Source organism: Rhinopithecus roxellana, chromosome 1, assembly GCF_007565055.1.
Source record: "Rhinopithecus roxellana isolate Shanxi Qingling chromosome 1, ASM756505v1, whole genome shotgun sequence".
Taxonomy (NCBI): domain Eukaryota; kingdom Metazoa; phylum Chordata; class Mammalia; order Primates; family Cercopithecidae; genus Rhinopithecus; species Rhinopithecus roxellana.
Window position 1 is genome coordinate 193,470,767 of NC_044549.1, and position 25,871 is coordinate 193,496,637.

General features: G+C 38.4%; 1 protein-coding gene and 1 non-coding gene across 3 annotated transcripts in view; both read left to right on the forward strand.

The window, feature by feature from the left end:
* MYRIP (myosin VIIA and Rab interacting protein) overlaps positions 1 to 25,871 on the forward strand; it is a 407,166-nt gene that overhangs the window by 134,025 nt on the left and 247,270 nt on the right. The gene's annotated exons all lie outside the window — the stretch shown is intronic.
* LOC115892316 lies at positions 19,436 to 19,577 on the forward strand. The gene has a single exon (XR_004052205.1). It is a non-coding gene; the product is annotated as a U4 spliceosomal RNA (small nuclear RNA).

Here is a 25,871-nt window from a genome sequence, read left to right on the forward strand (position 1 = left end):
AGAAAATGAGGTTCCTTTTCCATGCCATCATCTATCTCAGTTTCTAGCTTGTCTAAAAGCATATTACAGGAAACTTGATCAAATGTCTTGCTGAAATGGACTCAGTACTCTGCAACAATCCCTTGTCCTGTTAGAAATGAAGTTTGGTGTAAATCGATTTTGAGTTGTAATATGGCTCTTACTGTGTAACTTTGAAAATAATATACTCAATGTTGAAGCACCTCAATTTTTTCATCTGCATCATGGTAATAAAATTATATATTAATGACTTACTGAGGTATCACGAGGACTAAAAAAAAAGTCTGAGAAACATTTGCTACATAAAATGCCACACAAATCATTATCTATCAGTGATTTGTAACTTCTCAGAATCTTTTTCCCTCCAAGTGCTCATTCATCACCTGTTTCATAAACTGTCTTTCCAGAATGTTATTGGCATTGATTTTAAGCAGAATCCACTTCCTTTTCACTTTTGAAATTTGGAATGACATTGATCTCACTTTGAGCTCTTAAGGCCTATCTTCAGTTTGCTATCATATTTGCAAGTTATTTCTGGGCCCTGGGTATGATTTGGCTCAACTGGCAACTTGAAGTCAGTACAAAGCGCCTGTGTGCTCTTTTGTTTTAATTTTATCTATCTCCTGTCTTGAGTTCCAGTGTCTTATTTTAACTGGAAAATAGTCTCTTCCTTAGAAAAAGTGGAAGAAAAAAGATGTTAAGAGGTCTGATTTTTCCACTAGCATCTGTTATCTAGCATTATGCCATCTGCCCCAAGCAATGTTGTTGTTCCTTATTTATATTGCCCTGGAACATAATTTCAGACAACATTTAGTTTGAATGCCTTATATAATTATGAGCTTTTCTGTATATGTTCTTAATAGATCTCTGCCATTTAATTTTTATGTTCTTTTATCTTTAGGGTATGCTTTTCAAAAATATGAATTCTTCCATCTTTAGTTTGTTGTTTGTATGTTTATATGAATGAATGCACAGATGAATGAAACAGAATTTTCCATATATCTATATTGGTGGGTTAAGATGTCTTTCCTTTTCCCGTCTATCGAGGTCATTCACAATTATATTATCAATTGCTTTCCATTTATACAGTCTATTCCTTTTGAAGTTGTATTCCATCATGAATTTGACCTTTTGATAAAGTATACATTTTTTCATATGTTTTAGAAACATATGCTTTCCTGAAATCCTTTTCTGCATCTGATTATGCCCAACTTTTCATTCCTTCAGTTTTATGAATTCTGAGATGATTGCTTTCTCTAAAGGTTTCTGTCACTTCAGTGTCAAAGTGACTTTTTATTTTTGATGTCTGATCTCAGCTGGGCCAGCTAGGATGACTGGTTCTCTCTTTCCATTTGTTATTTTATCCTGAGCTTCTTCACAGCATGACGGCCTCTGGATTCCAAGAAGAACATGAGTAGAAGCTGCAAGGACTATTGAGGTCAAGGCTCAGGGTTAGGCTGATAGACTCCAGCTTGATAAGGGATGCTACAAAGAGCTGGTGACCACATTTAATCTATAATATATGCTATTTGTCATTTATTTTCACTTATTTTTAAAATAGTTGTTGATTGTACTGGGCTATGTGATCTAGAAACCTGAAATAAGTGAAAGCAGTGGAATCATCAAAATCTTGGCACTCTTTTATTTTCTGTTATACCTTTTTGTATTCAGGTTTAGTGCTCTTAGCAGAAATCCTCCTTCTGGCAGTGGTTTGGCACAGAGAAACTGGTTATTAGTGATAAACGCAGTTAATATATTTTGGAAACACTGATTGAGAAACAGTGGCCATATGGGTCCCTTCTCTTCAGGAGATAGAACAACAAAGTAGTTTTTTCACAGATAAGCTAATTACATCTGCCAGTGGTTTAGATAACTGCTCTAAATTTGTTTCACTTACTAATTTTCAAACTTTGATGTGATATCAGTGTATTAAACTAAAACTCAACCCCCCCCCCCCACCCCGGCTTTAGCTCCATGTATGATCTAGAGCAGGGATCCCTAATGCTGGCTGGACACTGAAACCACCTAGAGAGCTTTTTGAAAACTACACTGTCCCAAGATTGTCATGTAGTTGGGTGGGTGAAGGGGAAGGAGGTTGGTGGAATTCAGTTGGGAGTATTTTTTTCAAGGTTCCAAGTAAATCTAAAGTACATTCAGAATAGAGAAGCACTACTTTAAACAGGGGTTTCAAAGTTTTTTCTGTAAAGGGCCAGATTGTAAATATCATAGACACTGCAGATAATAAGCTCTCTGTTGGAAGTACTCAACTTTTTAGTACAAAAGCAGCCATTGGTCTTAGGTCAAACTAATGAGCATGGCTATCTTTCAATAAACTTTGTTTATGAACATTAAATTTGAGTTTTATATATGTAATTTTCACATGATAAAATATTATTCTTTTGGGTTGTTTTCCAACCATTAAAATACGTAAAAACCATTTCCAGCTAATGGACCATACAAAAACAGGTGTGGGGCCTGATTTGGCCCACAGGTCGTAGTTTGCTGATCCCTGTTCTAGAGGATTCTGGCAAAAGTTCTCTACTTTCACTAAAATGCTTCTCTCAAAGACAGGAAAGAGGTTTTCATCGTCTTTATAAAACTGTCACTTTTCAGTCACTATGATGTTTTTCTTTTTAAACAGCTTTATTATGGTATAATGTACATGCCATAGATTTAACCTATTTTAAGTGTACGATTTAATGATCTCTAGTAAATTTATAGAGTTATACAATCATTGCCACAATGAAATTTAGAATATTTTCACTATCCTCAAAAGTTCCCTTTTGACCATTTGCATTCAGCCTCTTACCACCCTGGCCCCGGGTATCCACTACTCTACTTATTTTCTCTGTAGATTTGCCTTATCTGGACATTTCATATGTATAGGATATACATCATCTTTTGCACATGGCTTCTTTCATTTAACATACTGTTTTTTAGTTTCTCCATGTTGTAGCATGAGTCATTTATTCCCTTTCATTGTCACATAGTATTCTATCACATGGATATACCTCATTTTGCTTATCCATTCACTTAATGGATTGTTTTCAGTCCCTAGCCATTATTTAATGATATTTGCTGTTCTGCAGCCTCCGCTGGTGATACCCAGGCAAACAGGGTCTGGAGTGCACCTCCAGCAAACTCCAACAGACCTGCAGCTGAGGGTCCTGACTTTTAGAAGGAAAACTAACAAACAGAAAGGACATCCACACCAAAACCCCATCTGTACATCACCATCATCAAAGACCAAAGGTAGATAAAACCACAAACGTGGGGAAAAAACAGAGCAGAAAAGCTGAAAATTCTAAAAATCAGGGTGCCTCTTCTCCTCCAAAGGAACACAGCTCCTCGCCAGCAACAGAGCAAAGCTGGATGGAGAATGACTTTGACGAGTTGACAGAAGTAGACCTCAGACGATTGGTAATAAAAAACTTCTCCAAGCTGAAGGAGAATGTTCGAACCCATCGCAAAGAAGATAAAAACCTTGAAAAAAGATTAGGTGAATGGCTAACTAGAATAAACAGCATAGAGAAGACCTTAAATGACCTGATGGAGCTGAAAGCCATGGCACGAGAACTACGTGACACATGCACAAGCTTCGGTAGCTGATTCGATCAAATGGAAGAAAGGGTATCAGTGATTGAAGATCAAATTAATGAAATGAAGCAAGAAGAGAAGTTCAGAGAAAAAAGAGTAAAAAGAAATGAACAAACCCTCCAAGAAATATGGGACTATGTGAAAAGACCAAATCTACCTGAAAGTGATGGGGAGAATGGAACCAAGTTGGAAAATGGAAAACACTCTTCAGGATATTCTCCAGGAGAACTTCCCAAACCTAGCAAGGCAGGCCAATACAGAGAATGCCACAAATTCAGGAAATACAGAGAATGCCACAAAGATACTCCTCGAGAGGAGCAACTCCAAGTCACATAATTGTCAGATTCACCAAAGTTGAAATGAAGGAAAAAATGTTAAGTGCAGCCAGAAAGAAAGATCAGGTTACCCACAAAGGGAAGCCCATCAGACTAACAGCGGATCTCTCAGCAGAAACTCTCCAAGCCAGAAGAGAGTGGGGGCCAATATTGAACATTCTTAAAGAAAAGAATTTTCAACCCAGAATTTCATATCCAGCCAAACTAAGATTCATAAGTGAAGGAGAAATAAAATCCTTTACAGACAAGCAAATGGTGAGAGATTTTGTCACCACCAGGCCAGCCTTACAAGAGCTCCTGAAGGAAGCATTAAACATGGAAAGGAAGAGCCGGTACCAGCCACTGCAAAAACATGCCAAATTGTAAAGACCATCAATGCTAGGAAGAAACTGCATCAACTAAGAAGCGAAATAACCAGCTAACATCATAATGACAGGATCACATTCACACATAACAATATTAACCTTAAATGTTAATGGACTAAATGTTCCAATTAAAAGACACAGACTGACAAATTGGATAAAGAGTGAAGGCCCATCAGTGTGCTGTATTCAAGAGACCCATCTCATATGCGGAGACACACATAGGCTCAAAATAAAGGGATGGAGGAAGATCTACCAAGAAAATGGAAAACAAAAAAAAGCAGGGGTTGCAATCCTAGTCTCTGATAAAACACACTTTAAACCAACAAAGATCAAAGAGATAAAAAGGCCATTACATAATGATAAAGTGATCAATTCATCAGGAAGAGCTAACTATCCTAAAAATATATGCATCCAATACAGGAGCACCCAGATTCATAAAGCAAGTCCTTAGAGACCTACAAAGAGACTTAGACTCCCACACAATAATAATGGGAGACTTTAACCTCCCACTGTCAACATTAGACAGATCAACAAGACAGAAAGTTAACAAGAATATCCAGGAATTGAACTCAGCTCTGCACCAAGCAGACCTAATAGACATCTGTGGAACTCTCCACCCCAAATCAACAGAATATACATTCTTCTCAGCACCACATCACACATATTCCAAAACTGACCACATAGTTGGAAGTAAAGCACTCCTCAACAAATGTAAAAGAACAGAAATTATGACAAACTGTCTCTCAGACCACAGGGCAATCAAATTAGAACTCAGGATTAAGAAACACACTGAAAACCGCTCAACTACATGGAAACTGAACAACCTGCTCCTGAATGACTACTGGGTCCATAACAAAATGAGAAGGCAGAAATAAAGATGTTCTTTGATACCAGTGAGAACAAAGACACAACATACCAGAATCTCTGGGACACATTTAAAGCAGTGTGTAGAGGGAAATTTATAGCACTAAATGCCCACAAGAGAAAGCAAGAAAGATCTAAAATTGGCACCCTAATATCACAATTAAAAGAACTAGAGAAGCAAGAGCAAACACATTCAAAAGCTAGCAGAAGGCAAGAAATAACTAAGATCAGAGCAGAACTGAAGGTTCTGAAGATAGAGACACAAAAAACCCTTCAAAAAATCAATGAATCCAGGAGCTGGATTTTTGAAAAGATCAACAAAATAGATAGACCACTGGCAAGACAAATAAAGAAGAAAAGAGAGAAGAATCAAATAGATGCAATAAAAAATGATAAAGGGGATATCACCACCGACCCCACAGATATACAAACTACCATCAGAGAATACTATATACACTTCTACAAAAATAAACTAGAAAATCCAGAAGAAATGGATAAATTCCTGGACACATACACCCTCCCAAGACTAACCCAGGAAGAAGTTGAATCCCTGAATAGACCAATAAGAGGCTCTGAAATTGAGGCAGTAATTGAACATCTACCAACCAAAAAAAGTCCAGGACCAGACAGATTCACAGCTGAATTCTACCAGAGGTACAAAGAGGAGCTGGTACCATTCCGTCTGAAATTATTCCAATCAATAGAAAAAGAGGGAATCCTCCCTAACTCATTTTATGAGGCCAGCATCATCCTGATACCAAAGCCAGGCAGAGACACAACAAAAAATAAAATTTCAGGCCAATATCCCTGAAGAACATTGATGCAAAAATCCTCAATAAAATACTGGCAAACCGAATCCAGCAGCACATCAAAAAGCTTATCCACCACAATCAAGTTGGCTTCATCCCTGGGATGCAAGGCTGGTTCAACATATGCAAATCAATAAACATAATCCATCGTATAAACAGAACCAAAGACAAAAACTACATGATTATCTCAATAGATGCAGAAAAGGCCTTTGACAAAATTCAGCAGCCCTTCATGCTAAAAACTGTCAATAAGCTAGGTATTGATGGGACATATTTCAAAATAATAAGAGCTATATATGACAAACCTACAGCCAATATCATACTGAATGGGCAAAAACTGGAAGCATTCCCTTTGAAAACTGGCACAAGACAGGGATGCCCTCTCTCACCACTCCTATTCAACATAGTGATGGAAGTTCTGGCCAGGGCAATCAGGCAGGAGAAAGAAATAAAGGGTATTCAATTAGGAAAAGAGGAAGTCAAATTGTCCCTGTTTGCAGATGACATGATTGTATATTTAGAAAACCCCATCGTCTCAGCCCAGAATCTCCTTAAGCTGATAAGCAACTTCAGCAAAGTCTCAGGATACAAAATCAATGTGCAAAAATCACAAGCATTCCCATACACCAATAACAGACAAACAGAGAGCCAAATTATGAGTGAACTCCCATTCACAATTGCTCCAAAGAGAATAAAATACCTAGGAATCTAACTTAAAAGGGTTGTGAAGGACCTCTTCAAGGAGAACTACAAACAACTGCTCAACATAATAAAAAAGGACACAAACAAGTGGAAGAACATTCTATGCTCATGGATAGGAAGAATCAATATCAAGAAAATGGCCATACTGCCCAAAGTAATTTATAGATTCAATGCCATCCCCATCAAGTTACCAATGACTTTCTTCATAGAATTGGAAAAAACTACTTTAAGTTCATATGGAACCAAAAAAGAGCGTGCATTGCCAAAACAGTCCTAAGCCAAAAGAACAACTCTGGAGGCATCACGCTACCTGACTTCAAACTATACTGCAAGTGTACAGTAACCAAAACAGCATGGTACAGGTACCAAAACAGAGATATAGAGCAATGGAACAGAACAGAGCCCTCAGAAATAATACCACACATCTACAACCATCTGATCTTTGACAAACCTGAAAAAAACAAGAAACGGGGAAAGGATTCCCTATTTAATAAATGGTGCTGGGAAAACTAGCTAGCCATATGTAGAAAGCTGAAACTGGATCTCTTCCTTACACCTTATACAAAAGTTAATTCAAGGTGGATTAAAGACTTAAAGGTTAGACCTAAAACCATAAAAACCCTAGAAGAAAACCTAGGCAATACCATTCAGGATATAGGCATGGGCAAGGACTTCTTGACTAAAACACCAAAAGCAATGGCAACAAAAGCCAAAGTTGACAAACCGGATCTAATTAAACTAAAGAGCTTCTGCACAGCAAAAGAAACTACCATCAGATTGAACAGGCAACCTGCAGAATGAGAGAAAAGTTTTACAATCTACCCATCTGACAAAGGGCTAATATCCAGAATCTACAAAGAACTGAAATTTACAAGAAAAAATAAAACAACCCCATCAAAAACTGGGTGAAGCATATGAATAGACACTTCTCAGAAGACATTTATGCAGCCAACAGACACATGAAAAAATGCTCATCATCACTGGCCATCAGAGAAATGCAAATCAAAACCACAATGAGATACCATTTCACACCAGTTAGAATGGCGATCATTAAAAAGTTAGGAAACAACAGGTGCTGGAGAGGATGTGGAGAAATAGGAACACGTCTACACTGTTGGTGAGACTGTAAACTAGTTCAACCATTGTGGAAGACAGTGTGGCGATTCCTCAAGGATCTAGAACTAGAAATACCATTTGACCCAGCCTTCCCATTACTGGGTATATAAAGGATTATAAATTATGCTGCTGTAAAGACACATGCACAGGTATGTTTATTACGGCACTATTCACAATAGCAAAGACTCGGAACCAACCCATATGTCCATCAATGATAGACTGAATTAAGAAAGTGTGGCACATATACACCATGGAATACTATGCAGCCGTACAAACGGATGAGTTCATGTCCTTTGTAGGGACATGAATGAAGCTGGAAACCATCATTCTGAACAAACTATCATAAGGACAGAAAACCAAACACCGCATGTTCTCACTCATAGATGGGAACTGAACAACGAGAACACTTGGACACAGGATGGGGAACATCATACACCAGGGCCTGTCATGGGGTGGGGGGAGGGGGGAGAGATAGCATTAGGAGATATACCTAATGTAAATAGTGAGTTAATGGGTGCAGCACACCAACATGGCACATGTATACATATGTAACAAACCTGCATGTTGTGCACATGCGCTGTAGAACTTGAAGTATAATTTAAAAAACAAAAGAAAACTTACTGAATCTTAGTTTATAATTAAAAGCAACACTAAAACAGCAAGTGGATTGTATAGAAGAATGAAAGTTTTAAGTATTAATTCAATATAATTAAATATTGTATAACATGGGTTGAATAACTGAGAGCAGAGATCAACAGATTTATATCTGAAATCGTTTTTCTTCTGAATGGCAGCGCTCCTGTCTAGCACCATGGTGTTTGTGATTCCTTATCAACTTAGTGTCCCCCATGTGAGCAGGCTGAATTGAGCACTTGTGATGCCAGGTACAAAACAGGTAGGAAAAAGACTTTGTTGTGTATAGCAAAGAAGGAACTGGCATCAGCTTCCTGAGCCTTCATGCATCTCCCATTCCCAATCTTTAGGAAGGCCTTTCTCTTGGTTCTGGCATTATCCCTGGGAATGAGTGGGATCAGCAGTGGATGTGACCGTGACTTGTTCCTCCAGTCCCCGTCACTGGCTTAGGGAACATCATAAGAGCCAGTGGGTATGGCTCTTAGAAATACGTGACCAGTGAAACTCACTAGTCCCATCTCTTGCACCTAGTTCAGTCTGTTTATAGTGTCACTCCCTTTCCCCCATTCTTTCCTGCACCTCCCCAAAGCCCATCATATCTAAAGTGGGAATCAATTCTCACTGAACATTTATTCCTGAGACTTTCTTGTAAAAAACACATGAGTCCTATTAATAAACAATTGTTTAATTTTACTCAGGGAGGCAAAGTTTAATAATAGCATGCAGTAAACTTTTTGCTAATGATTATGATTATTCTTTTTCCTTCTTTTCCCTAATCATGGGGGAAAATGTAGTTCATTAGCAAGTTGACCTGCTCTCTTGTTTTCATTCACCAAGCAGAACTCTGAAGAATTGATTCAGCTTTGCAGAGGAACAATATTATATTAAGACAGCACTATTTCTACAGTTAAACTAGCATGACTAGCTTATAAATCAAAGCAGTGCTATTGGCGCCACATATATGTGTTGTGTATTTCTTTTGGCAAAGTTACAACTTTAAAGAATTGACATTTTGGATCACCATGTGGTAGTTTAGCCATAACCGGTTGCTAATGAGGGAATCAAGACAGAGGCAGATGTTTCCTTAAATGTGAGCTTACATAAGCCACTTTAGTCGGTTCTGGTTTTAAACAATTGCATTTCTTGGGGAGCAAGTTGTACACTGGATCTTCCTTCTGAAAATTGATGCCTCCCCCTCATGAGTGTTGTGCTGTGCAGACAGGAACCTCATGGTGAGGAAAAGTGTAACTTTGATTGTTGCTGCTCTTTTAATGTCACGCTAAATGGAATGGCACTTCACAATCTCTCAACCACAGCAGTTTCCTCTTCTCATTCAAATCTAAGATACAAGCATTTCCCTAACTACTGTTTGAATCCAAAATGTTTATTTGGCAGACTGGTGCAAGTTGAATTCTGGAAGGAAATCTAGTTTTTAAAAATGTCTTAGAACATTATGTTCAGGGTTAAAGTCAAGGACCATATTTCCTACACATGTTGTTTCTCAGGCAATTTACCTTGAGTTTTTTGTGGAAGAAGCCAGAATGGTGCTTACAGGTGGAAGGGAAATGGTAGCAGTAGACCCAGAGAGCAAAGAGATCCACATGCATTTCCTTGATAATTATTTTATTCATTTATACTTCTGTCTTACTTCAGAAAGGATTTGAAGTGGCTTGCTGATGTAATCCCAGTTCTGCTGGAAGAGATAAGGCCAAAGGAAATAAAAGTGGAGAAACAAGAAGAGATCAACCCATGTTACTCTAAACTGAATCACTTGCAGTTCCCACGATTTGCGAGTCCCATTTTCCTCTCATGTTCTGGGAGTTCAACCAGGAAAGGAACGTGTTAAGTCTGGATTGTTGAGGCCCGAGAGTAAGGCACTGGGTTTGAAGGACAAAATCAGCCACACTGGCCTTACTTCTGGAAGACCCCAGATTTGGATTTTGGAATAACCTGTTACTAGTCAAGATATCTAATGTCAGAAGACCACATAACTGCATCTTTTAGTCCTATTCTATTATGTCTACTCTTGAAATTAGCTCCAACAAGATACATTTTCCTATTTTGTTTTGAGATATCTGCTTCTCATTAGAACATCAGCCAGCCACACATCTTGCATTAGGACCTTTAAGTCAACAAGTAGGAGATTAAAGGGAATTAAATGCAAGCATTTCAGGTAGGCCCAGGGAATAAGGGCATTAGGTGGCAGGTTACCTGGATGGTGCAACAGGGTTAAAATTATCTCTGTATGATCCTGTTTCATGAACAGAACATGAATGGACTCTCTTAAAAGACTTTACAAGACCAGTTAAGAGCAGGATAGTATAGCATGGTAATCGACACTCTTGATGTCTAATTCATCTGGGTTCAAACTGGAGATGAGCCATTTTTTAGCTGTATGACCTTGAACAAGTGGCTTAACTTCTCAGAGCCTGTTTGCCCATCTGTAGGATGGTTATAATAATACCACCCATTTACAGATTGTTATGAAGGTCAAGTAAAATTATGTACATAAAAATTTAGGCATCACCTGACACGTGGTAATCCCTCAGTAAGTGTCAGTGGTTATTGTGTCTAAACCCCTGACATGTTGTTATTGTAAGTCTGCATCTTCATTGCTTAAGGAACTGAGTGACTATTAGGAGGAATTAAATTCCCTGTCAGTCTGCTAGGAAATAATTTGGAGATGGATAAGGACCCCAAAGCACTAATGGCTACATGTTCTCTGGGCTAGTTTTTTTTTTTTTTGTTTTTTACTTGTCCAATGAAGGGATGGGAATTGAGGACCTATAAAGTTCATTCTCATGTGAAAATTATCTCTGGGTGAAAGGGTGCTTCTTTGCTTGTCCAGAGATACACGTTTCCTCTGAGAAGGGCCTAAATTGCATTGCAAAATGAAGAGTTTCAAGGGCTGTAGTGCAGTTACTTCTTCACAAAACATTAGCCCAGATTGTCCTCCCACCCAGGGCTTTTCAATCCTTGGACAAGGGTGTAAAGGCATCCCTAGGTCTTAGAGAATCAGGGTCTCATGTTTTAGAGCCCTAAGTTGCTGAGTGTGGGCTGTGACTTAGAATCACTGTGTAGGAAGGTGAAAGAAAATCTGCCAGCCCATTCTTGGCCAAGATGCTGGATTTGGAAGCCAAGATTTACTTGACTTGCAAACAGTTTTTGTGTTACAGAGCGGTAGAATTATGGATGATTGATTTTTTTCAATTTAGTTTTATATTTTCAAGTTCTCATACATCAGTATTATGAAAGAACGTACACATAAGACAAAGTAACAGTATATTAATAAAGTTATGTGCAAATAATTCAATAAGCTCATGTATTAGAAGGGGCTCATATCACCTAGATGTTATAGAAATGTAAACAGAAAAGGCACACACTTTGGATTACAAAGGGTCTGGATTTAGATCCAGTATCAGCACTTTCCGGGTGACCCAGTACCAGGGCATGTGGTCTTGTTTTCTGTAAAATGGGCAGTGCTTACCTGATTTGGCAGCTGTGCAGATTAAATGAGATGATGTGAGTGAACAGCCTGGCAGAGTCAGTTTCTGTTTCTTCTCCCTGTTGGGGGAGTATTTGATGGTGTGAGAAATGAGCTATGAACAGTTCATCAAGACTGATATGTAAAGTGAAGATAACTCACTTTGTTGTCAGTTAAGCCTATATGATCTCTTTTTTCTTATCCATCCATCCATCCATTCATCATCTTATTTATTCATGCATACATGCATGCATTCGTTCACTTATTATTTCATCCCTGTTATATTGTGTGTCCTACAGTGAGCAAGATGCTGTTGATGCAGCGATGAATGAAATAGGTGACTTTGTTTGGAACTTGTGAATTAATATGCAAATGCAAGAGTGACCCCCTGATTCTTAAGCACTATCTTGTGTGTTGCTATTTAAACATAAAAACATGATCACAGTAAAAACATAAAGCTTAGTCCTTGAATTAAAGATGCCAGAAGGTTGATATTCTACATGTCCAAAGTTGAATATTTATGTATATGTGAACATGTGTATATTTATATTTCTGATAATCATATATCTGTCTTAAAAGTAAAAGCAATATTTTTCATGTGATTTCTCTCATTTGCTCATGGTTTGCAGCTTATTTTACTAATATAGTGACATATTCATATTATGTGTTAGAAATCTACATTTGCAAAGATCAGCTAAGTTTATGTTTAAGATTGAGAATAGTCTGGAAGGATTGTGTCTAGCCAAATACATTTTTATTCTCAATTTTAAAACTCAGTATTAAAATAGTTTACTGTCTTCTATTTTCTGTATACTATCTGGGGCAGTATGTGGTGCTGAGTGGCTTAATATTTTAGATTTCTTTTTCAGCTGTACATTTAAATTCCTTTCTTATTTTAGTGCCTTTCTCCCACGAATGTCACCTGATGCATTTAAAATGGGAAAAATACTTATTTTCATCTTCTTTAGCTTTCTTTTCCTTGATTAATTTTTAGCCCTTAATTATCATTATGAGCAACTGGGATTCTATTTTGTTTCAATTCAGAAAAACACTTGCTTTCTACTACTTCCAAAGTATTTTAAGCAGTATGAAGAGTTTTAAATGGTACACATGATAATATAGCAGGTAAGAAATTGCTGGCATGAGTTTCAAACCAAGAGACAATAAGATGTTGTGCAATGGACCATTGATAAAGAGGTGGCAGCATGGGGCTCCTCACAATTGTGTTTGTTATTAGAGCCAGAACATGAGAAGAAATCACTTCTCTGCTCTCTAAGAGCCTTCTCTGTTGAGTTATTAGGTTACTATAGATAAATTCTTAACACCTATCCAAGGTCTTAATTCTTCCCTTTCAAAACTGTGTGAAGGTCGATTTTTGTTCATGGCAAAGTCTTGTTTCAATGTTAAACTCATTGCAGAATCACTCTGAGGCCTGGCTGCAGTGCTGTTTATAAAATCCTTGCTTCAGGGTCAGGCTGCAAGTAAAACATCATTTAGAAGAGCTTTTGGCCTTTCACAAAATTGTCATGAACCTTTGAAGAAGAACTTGGAATTATATACTGCTTTGTAGCATACTGCAGTAGAATTTCATAGTTGTTTTCATGGGCCATGACAATTTTTGGAAGGTGCTTAAAACTTTTCTTATAATCTTCATTTAATGCGTGTATTCATCTGATCATTATAACTGCTTGGAGAATCATTGGAAGTATAAATATCTTGGGTCATTTTGATACAGACATTTTCTAGTTTTGAAAGGAAAAGGGACAGGCATTGAGTAATAGTTTGATAAAGTATTTAATGTACAAGTATAGAGCAGTAATAATTCTTTTTTTTTTTTTGAGACAGAGTCTTGCTCTGCCCCCAGGCTGGAGTGCAGTGGCCAGATCTCAGCTCACTGCAAGCTCCGCCTCCTGGGTTCACGCCATTCTCCTGCCTCAGCCTCCCGAGTAGCTGGGACTACAGGCGCCCGCCACCTCGCCCAGCTAATTTTTTTGTATTTTTAGTAGAGACGGGGTTTCACCGTGTTAGCCAGGATGGTTTCGATCTCCTGACCTCGTGATTCGCCCGTCTCGGCCTCCCAAAGTGCTGGGATTACAGGCTTGAGCCACCGCGCCCGGCCAACAATTCTTTATAATTTTTTCTCCATGTCTTTCCATAAATTTTCACAAATGCATGAAGTGCATTTGTGAACATGTTAGTATTAAACTGATTAATATTGTGACCCAATTGAATTTTTTTATGTACGTTTCCGTAGATCCCCAAAGCCTCCAAGTGTACTGATTTGGATGATTTTATATACATTCCTTAAGACCATTTTCTGGTAGTCATATAACTCTGAATTGCATTAAAAGAAAAAATAAAGCATTTTATAGAACTAAGTGTGATTTTTCTCAATTTAAACTCTGCATTCTGCCTATTTGGAGCTACTTAATGATTTGCTGTGTCATTTCCACTCTTGAGTCAGTACAGCTTTATTTTTTTAGTTAATTATAGCAATTAAGAATATATTTAAAATCTCAACTCTTTGATCTTCCTAGTAGATATTTTTATTGGTCGGGGTCAGATAGAACACCTGTAGGAGATATATATTGGGAGATTTATTACAAGGAATTGGCTTATGTAATTTTGGGGACTGACTAGGCTTGATCATAATCCATGAGGCAGGTCATCAGGAAGGGCAGGCTGGAACCCTCAGGCATGAACTTCCACTGACTTAATCAGGCTTTTTCGGATTATCTAGGGTAAGTCCTCTTACTTAAAATAAACTGATTATAGGTTTTAATCACACCCACAAAATACCTTCGCAGCGACACCTAGATTAACGAATACCTGGGGACTGTAGCCTAGCCAAGTTCACACATAAAATTGACAATCACAAAATTTAAATGAAAAATATTTCAAATTTAGCAAAATAATATAGATTTCTACATAATTGTATATGTTTGATATCAGTTGAAACCAATTGTTCCTTTTGTGGTTGCAATGAAATATACATTTTGAAAGTGAATATTCAAGTCCCTGTAATCTTGGGCCAGGGAAAGGCCATTAGCAAGATGATGTGGGTGGTTGCCCCTGAGCTTCTGTCCCTGTAGCTAGGGCAAACAGGTGGTTACTCCAAGATCTCAAGGTAAGTACACCCCAGCCTATTCTGTCTTCTCTCTTGCTTCTCAGAACTAGGCTTTCTGAAGGGCTCTGTCCAATAAGTGGAGAGGGATTTCCTTGGCTGTTTAGAGTGTATCTATTGCCAAATAATTATTAAAAACAGCCAGGCTTAAGCCCAGAAGCTTAGGAAGCCAAGGGAGGGCACCCTGAGTTTTACCAAGAATACTGAAGATATTAAAGGAGAGGTTCTCCAACGGTTACCAGAAAACAGGTTACAGATAATATGCACTTGAAAACTGAATGACCACTATATTTTCTTGCTTCTGCTCCAACTTCAAGAATGGTAGCTTCTTTTTTTTTTTTTTTTTTTTTTTTTTTTTTTTTTTTTTGAGACGGAGTCTCACTCTGTCGCCCAGGCTGAAGTGCAGTGGCGCGATCTCAGCTCACTGCAAGCTCCGCCTCCCGGGTTTACGCCATTCTCCTGCCTCAGCCTCCTGAGTAGCTGGGACTACAGGCGCCCGCCACCTCGCCTGGCTAGTTTTTTGTTTTTTTTTTTTTTAGTAGAGATGGGGTTTCACCGCGTTAGCCAGGATGGTCTCGATCTCCTGACCTTGTGATCCGCCCGTCTCGGCCTCCCAAAGTGCTGGGATTACAGGCTTGAGCCACCGCTCCCGGCCTTCTTAAAGGCATAGATTATATATCCTCAGAGCATGTCATAGTGAATAGCATAGATATCAGTTAGTGTTCCAGCAGGAAATAGTACACCCAAATTAGGATAAGGTGAGGAGGGGTAAACCAAAAGTTTTGTTTAAAAAGGTGTGGGCCTGCTCTAAAGAAACCCGAAATAATAGTGTAGTACCCTATAGCCATTATTTTCCTCAGTCGGTGGGGTTAGGAAAGGGAGAGATTACTGAAAGCATAAAGAGAACACCTAGGACTGAGAGTTGCCCTCATAGGTGCTGTGACCTTTGCTGAAGCAATGTAATTAGTCCTCTGGAGAGGGAACCAAGGGAGAAGAAATATGGTACCCTGATTCTGAAAATCCACGTCACTTTCTCCCTCTAATCACCTGCCAGAGTTTCCAAATGGCTGAACCCACCAAATATCAGAGGGCCAAGGGCCCACCAATGTGATCCCTCCAAATTAGCCACCTGAGGGCACAATGGAGAGTGGACCCAGAGGGGCACACAGGAGATAGAAGGCCCTTCACTCACGTTATACAGCAGCTCCAAGCATGTGAGCCTGAACAAGCTATGTCATTTCTCTGAGCCTCAGTTTTCTCACCTTAAAATAATGTAATCATAGTTATCTGGCAGGGTTATTTAGGGGCAGATAGTATATGTAAATGTAAATTACTCTTTTTTTAAACTTTTATTTTAGGTTTGGCATATATGTGAAGGTTTGTCATGGGGGTTTGTTGTAGAGATTATTTCGTCATGCAGGTATTAAGCCCAGTACCCAATAGTTATCTTTCTGCTCCTGTCCCTCCTCTCATCCTCTCTGCTCAAGTAGACCCCAGTGTCTGTTGTTTCCTTCTTTGTGTTCATAAGTTTTTATCACTTAGCACCCATTTGTAAGTCAGAACATGCGGTATTTGGTTTTCTGTTCTTGGATTAGTTTGCTAAAGATAATGGCCTCCAGCTCCATCCATGCAAAAGACAGGATTTTATTCATCTTTAGGGCTGCATAGTATTTCGCGGTACATATGTACCATATTTTCTTTATCCAGTCTGTCATTGATAGGCATTTAGGTTGATTGAAGTCTTTGCTATTGTGAATAATGCTGCAATAAACATTTGCATGCATGTCTTTATGATAGAATGATTTATATTCCTCTGAGTGTATACCCAGTAATGAGATTGCTGGGTTGAACGGTACTTCTGCTTTTAGCTCTTTGAGGTATTAACATACTGCTTTCCACAATGATTGAACTAATTTACACTCCCACTAACAGTGTATAAGTGTTCCAATTTCCCTGCAACCTTGCCAGCATCTGTTATTTTTTGACTTTTTATAATAGCCAGTCTGATTGGCATGAGATCGTATCTCATTGCGGTTTTTATTTGCATTTCTTTAATGATCAGTGATAGTGAACTTTTTATCATATGCTTGTTGGCTACATGTATGTCTTCTTTTGAAAAGTGCCTTTCATGTCCTCTACCCACTTTTTAATGGGGTTATTTGTTTTTCTCTTATAAATTTGTTTAAGTTTTTTATAGATGCTGGATATTAGATCTTTGTCAGATGCATAGTTTGTAAATTTTTTCCTATTCTGTAGGTTGTCTGTTTACTCTGCTGATAGTTGCTTTTGCTGTGCAGAAGTTCTTAAGTTTAACTAGATCACACTTGATTTTTGCTTCTGTTGCAATTTCTTTTGGTGTCTTTGCCATGAAATCTTTGCCTATTCCTATGTCCAGAATGGTATTGCCTAGGTTGTCTTCTTCCAGGGTTTTTATAGTTTTGGTTTTCACAGTTAACTTTTTTTTTTTAGATACAGTGGCATGATATCGGCTCACTGCAACTTCCACCTCCTGGGCATGCCTCAACCTACCAAGTAGCTGGGATTACAGGCACATGCCACCACACCAGACTTTTTTTTTTTTTTTTTTTTTTTTTTTTTTGTAAAAATGGGGTTTTGCTGTGTTGGCCAGGCTGGTCTCAAACTCCTGACCTCAAGTGATCCACCTGCCTTGGCCTCCTGAAGTGCTGGGAATACAGGTATGAGCCACCACACCTGGCCACATTTAAGTCTTTAATCCATCTTGAGTTGATTTTTGTGTATGGCGTAAGGAGGGGGTCCAGCTTCAATCTTCTGCATGTGGCTAGCCAGTTATCCCAGCACCATTTATTGAATAGAAAGTCTTTTCCCCATTGCTTATTTTTGTCAACTTTCTTGAAGATCAGATGGTTGTAGGTGTACAGCCTTCTTTCTGGGCTCTCTATTCTGTTTCATTGTTCTATGTACCTGTTTTTGTACCACTATCATGCTGTTTTGGTTACTGAAGCCTTGTAGTATAGTTTGAAGTCAAGCAACATGATACCTCCAGGTTTGTTCATTTTGTTTAGGATTGCCCTGGCTATTCAGGCTCTTTTTTTGGTTCCATATGAATTTTAAAATAGTTGTTTTCCATTTCTGTGAAGAATGTCGTTGGTAGTTTGATAGAAATAGCGTTGAATCTGTAAATTGCTTTGGGCAGTATGACCATATTAATTATATTGATTTTTCCGATCCATGAGCATGGAATGTTTTTTCATTTGTTTGCATCTTCTCCGATTTCTTTGAGCAGTGTTTTGTAATTCTCATTGTAGAGATCTTTCACCTCCCTGGTTAGCTGTGTTCCTAGGTATTTTATTCTTTGTGTGGCAATTATGAATGGACTTGCCTTTTTGATTTGGCTCTCAGTTTGGCTATTGTTGGTGTGTAGGAATGCTAGTGATTTTTCTACATTGATTTTGTATCCTGAAACTTTGCTGAAGTTGTTTATTGGCTGGAGGAGTTCTGGGGCCGAGACTGGGGTTTTCTAGATATAGAATCATGTTGTCTGCAAACAGGTAGTTTGACCTCCTCTTTTCCTATTTTGATCCCCTTTATTTATTTCTATTGCTTGATCGCCCTGACTAGGGCTTCTAATACTGTGTTGAGTATGAGTGGTGAGAGAAGGCATCCTTGTCATGTGCTGGTTTTCAAGGAAAATGTTTCCAGCTTTTGTCCATTCAGTATAATGTTGGCTGTGGGTTTGTCATAGATGGTTCTTATTATTTTCAGGTATGTTCCTTCAATAAGTAGTTTATTGAGAGTTTTTAACATGAAAGGGTATTGAATTTTAGCGAAAGCCTTTTCTATGTCTATTGAGATAATCATGTGGTTTTTGTCTTTACTTCTGTTTATGTGATGAATCACATTTATTGATTTGCATATGTTGAATCAACCTTGTATCTTGGGGATGAAGCCTACTTGATCATGGTGGGTTAGCTTTTTTATTGTGCTGCTGGATTCTATTTGCAAGTGTTTTGTTGAGGATTTTTGCATCAACATTCAACAAAGATATTGGCATGAAGTTTTCCTTTTTTGTTGTGTGTCTCTCAGGTCTTGGTATCAAGATGATGCTGGCCTAATAGAATGAGTTTGGGAAGAGTCCCTCCTCAATTTTTTGGAATGGTTTCTGTAGGAATGGTACCAACTCTTCTTTGTACATCTGGTAGAATTTGGCTGTGAATCTATCAGGTCCCAGGCTTTTTTTGGTTGTTAGGCTGTTTATTACTGACCCAATTTTGGACCTTGTTGTTAGCCTGTTCAGGGAATCAGTTTCTTACTGGTTTAGTCTTGGGGGAGTGTATGTGTCCAGTAATTCATCTGTCTCTTCTAGGTTTTCTGGTTTCTGTGTGTTCATTACTCTTAACAATAGATGGAGCTTCACACAGTGGCAATTGTTGTAGCCAGTGAGGTTTATCTGAAGCACAATTATTGCTAATTGAAAACTTTTCCCAGTACCCTGCTGTGATGACTTGAAATAGAGTTGGCATTGACAGTTTTTGACAGTCTCCACAGAGACTAAATTAAAAAAAAAAAAAAACAGTAGATAGCATTCAGTATAATAACTGCTACTGTTATTATAGTTGTCACCACTGTTGTTACCTCAACTAATTCATAAAATAGATAAGAAGTTCATTTCACAACAGGGAAAGAGGTAAGAGATTGAGGAAGCATTTTGTACTGTGTTAGAATAACTCTAGCATCTTACATATGTGTGTGTGTGTGTGTGTGTGTTAACCTAAACTCTGATCATAAGACAAAGCCCCCCATCTCCTTTCAATGCTCCTACTGATCATACATTTCTACTTTTCCCTACTTATTTGCCAGAGATAAAAAGAAAATTAGTAAACTACCCCAGTTCGAATTCCATTTCCCTCCAGCCTACCTAATGGTGGAGAATTTAATGACAGAAAGTGGCTGAAAGATTTGGGATCAGTGGGGAGAAATTGTGACTAATGCACATTGTTTGACTTCATAATTACTACAATGTGATTTCATAAAAACTGTATTAGGCAGATAATAACATTGTGAGTTGTAATTGTGTCTACATATGTAATTTCTTTTCTCTGTAGTATTTAGGATTATAGGGAGGATTTATAGATATGTAGGGAAAAAAGTAATTTTTTGCTTAACACTCATATGTTCTTAGTTGAAACAGACACTTGTAATAACAACAACAGCAACAACAACAAAAAAGCAGATTAATAAGGGAAAAACAGAAATTTGTTAACGTGCATATTTCATACATACATGGGAGATACCTAGAGAAGGAGTAATTATCAAAGAGGTGACTCTGAATTGCACTTTATATAACATCTTCAAAAAGAACAGTAAATTTTTAGAGAAGTGACAGAACAAAGGAAATGGACTTTGAGTCTCAGGGGCTGCAACTTGTGGGAAGGCAAATAAAGGCTAGTTAGTTAAAGTTTGTTAATGTAGATTCCTCTGGTGCCATCTTCAGGTCCATAAGGGTCTAAAGTTTTCATTGGTTAGCTTTTGTTCTTCCTGGTAGAAAGGGGAGATGGGATATATTATGTTTTTGTAAATTTATGTCCTGATTTAAGGCAAATAGAGGGAGGGCAGAGAGCTCTCAGGTATCTGCTTCTTTCTTGCCTTTAGCTCAACAATCCTCCTGTCAAAAGGTGTATTGGGGGTGGCATATTATGGCCTCTCACAGTTACAATAGTATAGATAATAGCATATATATTGATAGCCTAGATTACTATGCTTTACTTAAAAATACAGTTTAGATCATAAATCAAATAGAAAACCAGATGGAAGCATTTTAAAAATTCATCTTGGAGAAGGTTCAAAAGGTATCTGTTGTCCTTGCACAAAAGAAATCTGTACCTTCAAGGTCCCGGGAACACCAGCGATAGCAGACTGATTTGGCATCAGGTGACCATGTGCTAACTGGGAACAGGACTTCTTAGAGATCACCAAGAAATCACCTCATTCTTTAGCCTTGGTCACATAATTAAATTTGAGTCTAATGCTCTAATCTTTAGATGATTTTGAATTAAATTCTTATTTATAGCTTATGACAAGCACTCTGTTCTGTCTTCGTGGATGAGACTCCCAGCTGTGAATAAAGCCAGGTTGGAGGTTTTGCTACAGTTTATCATATTATACCTATGAATGATTCATGTGCCATCTGTTGACCATAAATCCAGTTAAGGAATTCTAATAAATGTACGATTTCTACTTCCTAGAGTAAAGCAGAATTGGCATTTACAACCTTCCTTAGCAATAAAATGCCAGTAAACATATAATTGACACTTATGGTTCTTTGCTATTCCTAAGCATTAATCACCTTAAAACACAGTATCAGGTATCTGTATTTCCGTGACTATTAGCTACAAAATGTTGGCAACATGTTAAACTTCAATTACTTTTTATAATATCTTATATTCACATGAGCAAGATTTAATGACTCACAAAGACAATTTGGAATAAATACAGATTATTCACCCTGGAATTTTCTCTTTCAATGGGAATAATTATTAACAACACTGGTTTCTTCTCTGAAGTAGTAATTTTTGGTAGTTTAGTTCTTATTCAGAGTGCACTGACAATGTGATTATTATTAGTACCTCTGTCTTTCCCAGCATGCAATTATTTGCATATTAATTTAACTTTGTTATTGGCTGAAAATAGCACCATATCAGCAGAGGGATATGATTTTAAAGTATCAGTGACATGAAATAATTTTAACGTGGAACTAAACTTTGTTCTGATTCTAAATTTACTTTTAAAAATAACAAATATTGCTTTTTATGACTACAGATTATGCTGCACAAAATAAGGAAATACATTTAGTCTAAAAAGTATCAAGCCCCAATCCTATTTCTGTTATTTTGACATTTTTTATTTGAATATTCACTCTCAGTATTTTTTGACATAGGGACGTGTTCTAACTATGCTTCGACAGATTAAAATGGTAACACATAGGCCGGGCGCGGTGGCTCAAGCCTGTAATCCCAGCACTTTGGGAGGCCGAGACGGGCGGATCACGAGGTCAGGAGATCGAGACCATCCTGGCTAACACGATGAAACCCCATCTCTACTAAAAATGCAAAAAAAAAAAAAACTAGCCGGGCGAGGTGGCGGGCGCCTGTAGTCCCAGCTACTCCGGAGGCTGAGGCAGGAGAATGGTGTAAACCCGGGAGGCGGAGCTTGCAGTGAGCTGAGATCCGGCCACTGCACTCCAGCCTGGGTGACAGAGCAAGACTCCGTCTCAAAAAAAAAAAAAAAAATGGTAACACATGGGAAGCTCACACAGCTAGACTGGGAAATAGAAACAGGTGTTGCACTCACCTGCCATTGTTTTCTTTTTCCCCCTTTCATTTTTTTTCTTTTAAAATGAGAGAATGGATCCTTCTTTCCATAGTGGCAGTGAAGTTAGAGTACATTGACGGGCTTCTTCTTTGGACCAAAAACTAGTCCATGCCCTGCAAATCTTGATTTTATCTCTTGGTGCAACTGATGAGTAATGTGACTCTTTATCATACTGTCTTTGTGTTTTGGAAGTAGAAATAATAAAATACATGTGTAATAAGACTAATTTTGTAAATAAATAGAGAATGTACATATGTGTGTTCATATTGATTTTTAAAAGATCTAGAGGGAATATTCATAAATATTAAAAATAATTATTCTGTATGTTTTTGTTTTCTCTTTTGCACTTTATATTCTAAATTTCCTTTAATCATAAAAAGTTTATTTTTTTAAAAAAAGATGATAATAAGTAAGCAAAACTGCCCACTTCCTTCCTCACGTTATCCACTAAGGAATGCCTCCAAATAAAACACTATAGAAGTGAGAGAGGAAGTGTGCATTAAGGGGGAGTCCATGCCAAGGACTAGGAGGGAAGGGGCAAGTCTTCAGGCCAGGATCAGGCTTAGTCAGCACACTGAGAGCAGATCTCTTGGGAGAATATGGGACCCTGAATCAGCTTCCAGAAACTGACAGGGAATTCACACCGCCCCCAGTTGACTATGGGATTGTTATTGCCTTTGGACAAGGATGCTCTTGTTGATATGACCAGTGTATTCTCTGATGCATTCCCAACCTGATGTTTGTTTAGTGCCTGAAGAGCCAGACAAAACTCACTCCGACTGCCTTTGGCATCCACCTCCACAGGAGGGATGTATTGTCCCTATTAAAAGTGCTTGGCATGGTAACTTTGGGTTAAACACAATTGGGTGGAAGCTAGTCTTGTGAAATAGAGATCTGCATAAAACTTGAGAGGGTAGAACAAACAAGGAGCAAATATAGAGAGTCAAATCCATAAACCTTGAGGCTAATTTCTAAATCAACATTTATTCTTCTACCCTGTGTACCTTCTGACCTCCTCCTTTGTAATTTCTTCAGACCCAACCTTCCAGGCCCCTCATATAAAAATATTTCTCTCCTTTTCCTGAGATGGTCAGTGCTGGTTACCACCTTTCTATATAAGGGTCAGCTTTCCCCTCCTTTGGGTTTGTACAAGAAATCGTTCATTTATCAATGTCTGTGGAGCCCCTGTTATATATGTCTGAGGTCCTGGTTAGGGTAAATGTCATCACATATCCACACAAATAATGCCCATTTATTAACAAAAAAAGACTTTCCAACCCTCATCTCAACAGGACCCCTGATATACAAATTCACTGTGTAGTTAGGACTGCAAACTTTAGCCCTTCTAATGTGGTTCTAGACCCAGACGTGGTATCATGTTGCTACTGATGAGGGCTAGTCTTAACTGATGCCCTTGAATTGAGACTGGGGTGACATACAATGCATTCATAGAAATTGGCAATGGCTATCCTAGTCCTCAAGAGAAATTTAGATAAGCTGTATTTTGTGCGTTGATATATATCAGACTCCTGTGACACTGGAAGTTTTATTTTGCCTGGATAAAGTTACTGAACAAGTAGCATCTCAGTTTGAGACACTAAGATTGCCAGTGGGTGATGAGCACTGTAGACATGAACCATCTGCACTGCGGAGTGTGACTGGTGTCTTCCACAGCAGTCTTTTTTGTCTGCCTGTTATTAGGTGACCTTGAGGCTGTGCAAAGTGAGTTATACAGCCTCTCCCTGATTAAATGCATCCTGTCTCTCTCACATTGTAAAAATAATTGTGGACTTTATGTTCCACCTAGGATTATAATTCCTCAATGCCATATGTTTGAGTTGACATAAACAGTCTTCCCAGAAATTTGGCACAAACCTGACCATGTGCTGATTGGGAACAGACTTCTTAGAGATCACCAAGAAATCAATTCATTCTTCAGCCTTGGTCACATAACTAAAATTGAGTTTAGTGCCCTGGTCTTTAGATGGGTACCTCCGTGATCTTGTTAAAGACATTTGTTTGCCAGGAAAATGCTACACAGTTTATCTATGTGTTTTACTGGACTTTGTATTTTTTTAAAAAATGTCACCAGAATATATCACTTAGATCTCCAGTCTCCTTTATGTTTTAAGTTGTAGCATTTTTTCACTTTCAACATGATATTTGATGCAAGATTTTCTTATTACCTCCACTTTTGAAAAATGGTATAAAGTAAGAGGAAATTGCATAGGAGGTGGAAAAGCCCATCTAGAGAAATGCTGATAGCTTCATTGTACATTAGTGTTGACTCTTGAATGAAAAGGAAAAACTCAGTAGCTCTGGAATGCCTAAGTCCTAAAGTTTTTCACACAGTAGAGCTCTGTGAAGCACCAACCCAGTTTTGTTTGTTTGTTTTTTGTTTTGTTTTTTGAGATGGAGTCTTGCTGTTGCTCAGGCTGGCTTTCAACTCACGGACTCAAGCAATCATCCTGCCTCAGCCTCCTGAATAGCTGGGATATACAGACACGTGCCACTATGCTTAGCTTTCAAACCATATTTTTAATGAGTTTGTCCCTCTTAGGACATTCATTGTTTGGTAATTAAAACTAAGCAGCTGGCCAGGCACAGTGGCTCACGCCTATAATCCCAGCACTTTGGGAGGCCGAGGCGGGCGGATCACCTGAGGTCAGGAGTTTGAGACCAGCCTGACCAAAATGGAGAAACCCCGTCTGTACTAAAAATACAAAATTAGCTGGGCATGGTGGTGCATACCTTCAATCCCAGCTACTTGGGAGAGTGAGACAGGAGAATCACTTGAACCTGGGAAGCAGAGGTTGCAGTGAGCCAAGATGGCGCCATTGTACTCCAGCCTGGGCAACAAGAGTGAAACTACATCTCAAAAAAAAAAAAAAAAAAAAAAAAAAAAACTAAGCAGCTGACTTAGCAGATGTGGTCAAAGGAACCACCTTTTGTCATGCATTCACTGGGAGATGCAGGTAACATTTGATTTCATGGCATTTAATAGGTGATTTTAAAATGACAATTGATTATATTTTCAAATAAACGCAGTCATCACATAAATACTTTGTCACCTTTACACAGCACCAACATGATGTTTTTGTAATGAAAACTAAAGCCAGTAGGGAAAAGACTTGTACAATATCTGTTTAAATCATTCAGTGAATGCTAGTCCCTATGGTTGATACTGAGGAAGAAAAGGTGAGCGCAGGAACTCACATGCCAATGGTGAGGCAGAAATTAGTCAAAGAATCACAGAAATCAGTGTAAAATTAACAGCTGTAACACAGGTTATGAAGGCAAAAGATCATAATGCTGCCTAGGTTGGGTTCTCCAAAAGCCAAACCTGAGACAGGGGTTCGGGTACATATAACTTATTGTAAGAATGCTCTCAGGGGAAGGGGAGTGTCTGAATCTGAGGCAGGGGAAGGGTGTGGTCTCAGATGAACGAACGGAGCTTCAGCCTGACCCCATGGG